The sequence below is a fragment of the Hyaena hyaena genome, unplaced genomic scaffold, assembly GCF_003009895.1.
Source record: "Hyaena hyaena isolate Hyena2069 unplaced genomic scaffold, ASM300989v1 scaffold_317, whole genome shotgun sequence".
NCBI lineage: Eukaryota > Metazoa > Chordata > Mammalia > Carnivora > Hyaenidae > Hyaena > Hyaena hyaena.
Window position 1 is genome coordinate 274,267 of NW_024080950.1, and position 6,120 is coordinate 280,386.

The window sequence follows — 6,120 nt, forward strand, 5'->3', positions numbered from 1 at the left end:
GTGCTAGATAATGTACAGAAAAGTACACATATAAGAAAATTTTTTAAAAAATGGAAAATTGTTTAAATATTGTTTTCTTGTGTATCAAAGTAGCAATGTGTGATGCTTAATGAAATGAAATAGACATTCTCAGGAATTTTGTGTAGCATGATAGATTATTACTACCACTCTTTTTAATATAAAGTGACAATATATACCAGAAGACTTAAATATATCATTTCCAAAACCTACCACTAATCACCAAAGGGAAAAAACGTCAGCCATCTCAATTTGCATAGTCATGACTTTTGTATATCCCATTAGAATTCCAAGAAATGTTTTATGACTTTTTCTAGTTTAGATATTATACTACTTTTGGAGGTTTGTGTGTCTTCTGAGTCTTCATTAAGGAAGAGTCCTGATTTTCACAGATTGTAAAGTGAGAATCATAATAGTAACTACTTCACAGCATTATGTAAATCAAATTAATTTTCATGTGGAAGGCAGGGGTTTGACTAGCTGGCTGGAACATTTCTATCAGTTTACTCTATAATTGGAGCCCAAGTTCTTGATTGTCTGTGAAGCTGGTATGATAGAGCAATAGTCTGTTTCCCAAATTTCCTCACATTGCAGGGAAAAGGAATCATGGACAGATCACACTTTAAGTATGCTCTGCCACTGCCTGGGAGCATAAGGGTAACATTCTATAAAAGAGAAAATGGGGGTGTGGGCACCTGGGTGGCTCAGCAAGTTGAGCATCCAACTCTTGATTTCTGCTCAGGTCATAATTCTAGGGTCATGGAATCAAGCCCCACATCAGGCTTTGCACGAAGCATGGAGCCTGCTTAAGATTCTCTCCCTCTGTGTCTCTCTCTGTCTCTGTCTCTCCCCCTCTGCCCCTCTTCCCATCTCTCATGGTCTCTCTCTCTCTCTCTCTAAAGTAAAAAAGAGAGAGAGAGAGAAAAAAAAGTGGAGGAAGACCAAGGCATAAAGGCTATGGCTTTAAGAGGATATATTTCCCTGTTTTTGCTAGGGGATGCCAGTATCAAAAGGCAAATAGCACTGTTGGTGGGACTGCAAACTGGTGCAGCTACTCTGGAAAACAGCATGGAGGTTCTTCAGAAAGTTAAAGACAGAGCTACCCTATGACCCAGAAATTACACTACTAGGTATTTATCCAAAGGCTACTAAGATACTGATTGGAAGGGGCACGTGTACCCCAATGTTTATACCAGCATTAGCAATAATAGACAAATCATGGAAAGAGTCTAAATATCCATCAATTGATAATGGATAAATATGTATATATACATATATATATACACATATATGTATATATATAATAGAATATTACTCAGCCATCAAAAAGAATGAAATCTTGCTATTTGCAATAATGTGGATGAAACTACAGTGTATTATGCTAAGCAAAATAAATCAGTCAGAGAAAGACAATACTATACAATTTCACTCATATCTGGAATTTAAGAAATGAAACCAATGAACACAGGAGGAGGGAAGGAAAAATAAAATAAGCTAAAAACAGAGATGGAGGCAAACCATAAGAGACTCTTAAATACAGAGAACAAACTGAGGGTTGCTAGAGGGGAGGTGGGGGGGGGCTGGGCTAAATGGGAGATGGGCATTAAGGAGGGCACTTGTGATGAGCACTGCGTGTTATATGTAAGTGATGAATCACTAAATTCTACTCCTGAAACCAACACTACAGTGTATGTTACATAACTTGAATTTAGGTAAAATCTTGGGGAAAAAAACGGCAAGTAGCAGCTAAATGAGACTGGAGAGGTTACCTTGTTATTTGGGGACTGGTGTTGTGTACATCATCCTAGGGAAGAAGGTACTGCTGAACTGTGAACTTAGCTGTCTTCCACAGACTGTCTAAATTTTTAGGCCTTAATTGTCCTACTTCAGGGGCTCTTTCTAGCATTCTTGGTCAGGGCAGATTTGTCCCATCACAAAGGGCCAATAAAGACACTGTCCCTTTCCACCTATACCAGTCTGCGCCTTTTAACTTAGTTCAGTTAGCACAGAGTTAGAATTTTTCAAAAGAAACTTGAATTGGCAGTCAGAAGAAAAAAATTAATGAAATAAAAGCATACAGAACGGGCTGGTTTATAGTTTCTTTAAAAATTTTCTCTCCCTCTCTCCCTCCCTTATTCCCTTCTTTTCCTTAGTTTTTTTTTTTTTTTTTATTTTTTATTTTCCTCTTGAGTACTACCATGCTGGTCCATGGGAAGTCAAGGATAAATAAGAGGTTTGACAGGGGCGCCTGGGTGGCTCAGGAGGTTAAGTGTCTGACTTCAGCTCAGGTCATGATCTCACAGTTCATGGGCTTAAGCTCTGTAATGGGCTTTCTGCTATCAGCGTGGAGCCTGCAGCCTGCTTCAGATTCCGTGTCTCCTTCTCTTTCTGCCTCTCCCCTGCTGTGCTCTCTATCTCTCTCAAAAATAAATAAAATATTAAAAAAAAATAAGACACTTGACTTTCTTCCCCTAATTTAGCTACAGTTGAGACAAACAGAGGCTTTGCTGCAACTCACAGCCCACCAGACCCTAGAGCCATTTACTGGGTATGACCCATCTCATTTCCACTCATTTTAGTCCAAGTCCCTCTTTGAGGTTCTCAGTATCTCTTCTACCTTACTTTTCACTCTGCAATGTACTTGCATTACTCATAACTGCCACCAGGTGGTGTCTAATACTGGCTCACATAGTTCACATATATTATTTATTTAAGTTTATGATGAAGTCAACTTTGTTTTCATCATAAAAATGTACCCTTAAAATAAAACTTAAAGTATTTAATCATCCACTGATTGACAGATCCTGCATAATCATAATACGTGTATCATGTTTTACCATTGACAAAGTGTTCACGTTCTTTTCACGTTTCTGATGGTTCTTTAAGGCAGAATGACAGGGGTTTTTATTTGACATGCTTTACAGATGGCAGAAAGGCTACATTATGTGGGCCAAAGTCACACAGTTACTAAGTAGTAGAATACGGATATAAGACCTGGTTTAATCCAAGCAACTTGTTTAACGCTGTGTTGTAACGCCATGAATAAAGAAGGAACACCAGGTATAGGTTTTAAGGCTCAAGTATTATACATCTTCACCCAATTACCAACTTCCTTATTGTTTTTAGGAAATTGTTGAGGTTATGTTCTGGGCATTTCCAGCACTCTACGGCTAAGCTCCACCTGACTACTTTGCAGCCTTAGATGAAATGTTAATTGTCGTCATAATCTTCAGTTTGTCTCTGAGTTCAATACTCTTTCTTTTTTTGTCTCATTTTGTACAATGAGAGGTTGCCCCTTGCCTTTATTTCCTTGAACAATAAGGATCACTAAACACGGCACATATCTCAAATGATATGCTAGCACATGATTGTTTCTTCCTCAGTAAAGGAAAAAAATTCCTTAGTAACCAAGTTGCTATGTTCTCTTAGGAAGCTCAGCTATTGTCACTGAATGCTCAGATCTATCTTTTCTTCTTAAGGGATCCAAACGGATATTTTCTTTAGAGGCAATTTTATGAGGATTTTAAAATAATTTTGGAAAGCAGTTTAACTGTGATTTCCTTACGATCTTCCACTCATGGATTAATTCACAGCAAGCCAGTAAGATTATAAATGTATTTTAAAAAATAGTAGTCATAGCAATTTTTTGACACACATATAAATATATTCCATCTGAAATAAACAAAAATGCTTACACAGCTCAACAGATCACTTGGAAACAAACTTGCTTGACTATATTATTGAGCAAAAACAAAGCTGAAGCACAAACACCCTTCCTTATTGACATGTATTTGGATAGGTAGGAAGACACTACTTGGTTTTTAAAAAACTGACCTTTCTGTAAGGCCTGGTCATAGAAGTGTAAACAATGTAAATGAATCCACCATCACCAGCTTTCATATCATATCTATGTCACTTGTGTATTCTGAGATCACACATATACCTGGGAAGGGTTGCTGCGTCACAGTTACATTTAAGTTCTTGGCAGGCAGGACTAAGTAAAAGTAGTTTGGAACAAGTTTTACATCCTATTTAGAACAAATCACTAGTATTCCCTAAATAAGAGGTTACAATAGAAAGATACTGCCTGGAATGTATCCTTTTCACTTTGGTTCTTTTTCTGTTTGTTTTTATTTGTGATTTACAAGTTGTTTGAATCACCTGCTTATCGTACAATCCTGCCACAAAGTATTAAAGCACAAGATACTATTATTCCTTCAACATCTGCAATTTTCAAGTTTCATACTGAACTACATCCCTAGTATGTCAGCAATTCTTGAATTTAAAAAATAATAAATGGGTAAAACTCTTCTAAAAATGCAGATGTCTATACCTATAATGGTATTGGATGGGCAGAAGACAATGAGGGAAGAGAAAAAAGCAAACACGTTCATGTGCAGGGGATGTGGTTCAAGTCTTTGGATTTAAAAACAACTTCCACAGAGAAGCTGGCCATAATGGAATTTCCAGAAAATCTCGTTTGCCCCCATAAATGGACCTGAAAAGCCCAATCCAAACTTTTGTTATGAGATGCTATAAATGCTGATCAAAGCAGTCGGAGGGAGAAGGATGAATTTGTCTTCCATTCAGCTAGTTTTTAGCATAGCCTCTTTAGCTGTTGGTGGTTCCGTAAAAATCACTGAAGTACTGAAAGTGCTTTGAAGGATATGGGTAGAAAAGTACTGAACATATGACCTGTCTATATCAATAACAGGATATCATGGCTAGGAAAATTTTCTAAACAGTAAAATGACTCCAAGATAGATCTCTCTCTCCATCATTAAATGTGGCAGAACTTTTTTAAAAAAATTTACAGATATAGTGAAAACAGAAAATGACAAAGCAGAGAACACAAAAGAATCAAGATGATGCTATAGGTTCAACAGTATTCCATGAGGCTAGAAAACCTGTTAACTTTGAAAGCCCTAGCAAAATACCACTCTTGCTTATAAATCACTTATTCATCACTTGATCGCCTATTGAATCTTTTCTTTCCACATACTGAAGAATCCTACATTTTGCCTTTAAGCATTCTGCATTTCTTTGCCAATCCAGTAGCTGAGTATCTTGCTCCAGTCGATTTTGGTGCAGGTAACTGGAAACTGCCACTGCCACAAGGCCTTGAATGTGATGTCTGACATTGTTTGATAGTTTTCACTAATTGCTGTTTGATATTCATTTTCTACATGCTCTATGATTTTAATTCAAAACAGTTACTGAATCCTGTATATCTTTGACTAACCAACTGAACAGTGCCATCTTCGTAAACAGTGACCTTGAATCTTAAGTACTCCAACCACCTGAGCTGTAGGTGATGCGAGAGTGAACTTCCACTCTGACGTCCAATGACCATTCCAGAAGTTTTTAGGTTGAAACTGGTGGCTTTCAATACATGTAATAATGGTCTGTTGCCCATCTATAGTTTTAGCATAAACAGTACAGAAGCTGTTGGAATAATGATCTTTCACACAGGCCCTTAAAGCACTGTCACAGGATTCTCTCGAAGCCTTCAAACCTCCATCTATGTCCTCTGGCTGGAGGTCACTTGCTTCTCTCTGTAAATGATCAAACTTAAAGAAAATTTTGTTTCTTGGATCTAAAAATCTGCTATTACCCAGGTCACCATGTTCTGTAATTAAGACCTAATCTTTATATCTTATCTTCATAGGTGTGAACTGATCCATGTTACACTCGGCAAATGCATGTGCTGCCCCTTCCCTTAGGAGACTGTCATTATTAAGTAGTAGCCAGACATCGTTGAACACTTCATTAAGTTCCCCTGGGTGTGCATGAGTGAATTTAGCAGCTATCGTACCTCTCCTCGCCCAACAGCTGATCCTTGAAGTCAGCCATCTTGGGCTCTCAATTTTTGTTTACTGATCCTTTCCTGGTTAACAGACATTCTGCTAACCATTTAAAATTTTTTGCAGCTTATTTCATCTTCACCAGAACTTTACACAGTAGATACCTTTATTGTTATTTTTATGGAGAAAAAAAATGATGCTTAGAATTAGCCAGCAGGACTGAGTTTAGGTGATCCCAATTTTGTTCGCATCATCCAAAGCATCAGTCAGGGGCTAGTGACACACTGCTTTCTTCCTT

The 6,120-nt window shown here is 37.6% G+C and overlaps 1 pseudogene; it reads right to left on the reverse strand.

The window, feature by feature from the left end:
- Positions 1 to 5,042: 5,042 nt before the first annotated feature.
- On the reverse strand, positions 5,043 to 5,871 carry LOC120242858 (annotated as a pseudogene).
- Between the last annotated feature and the right edge of the window lie 249 nt (positions 5,872 to 6,120).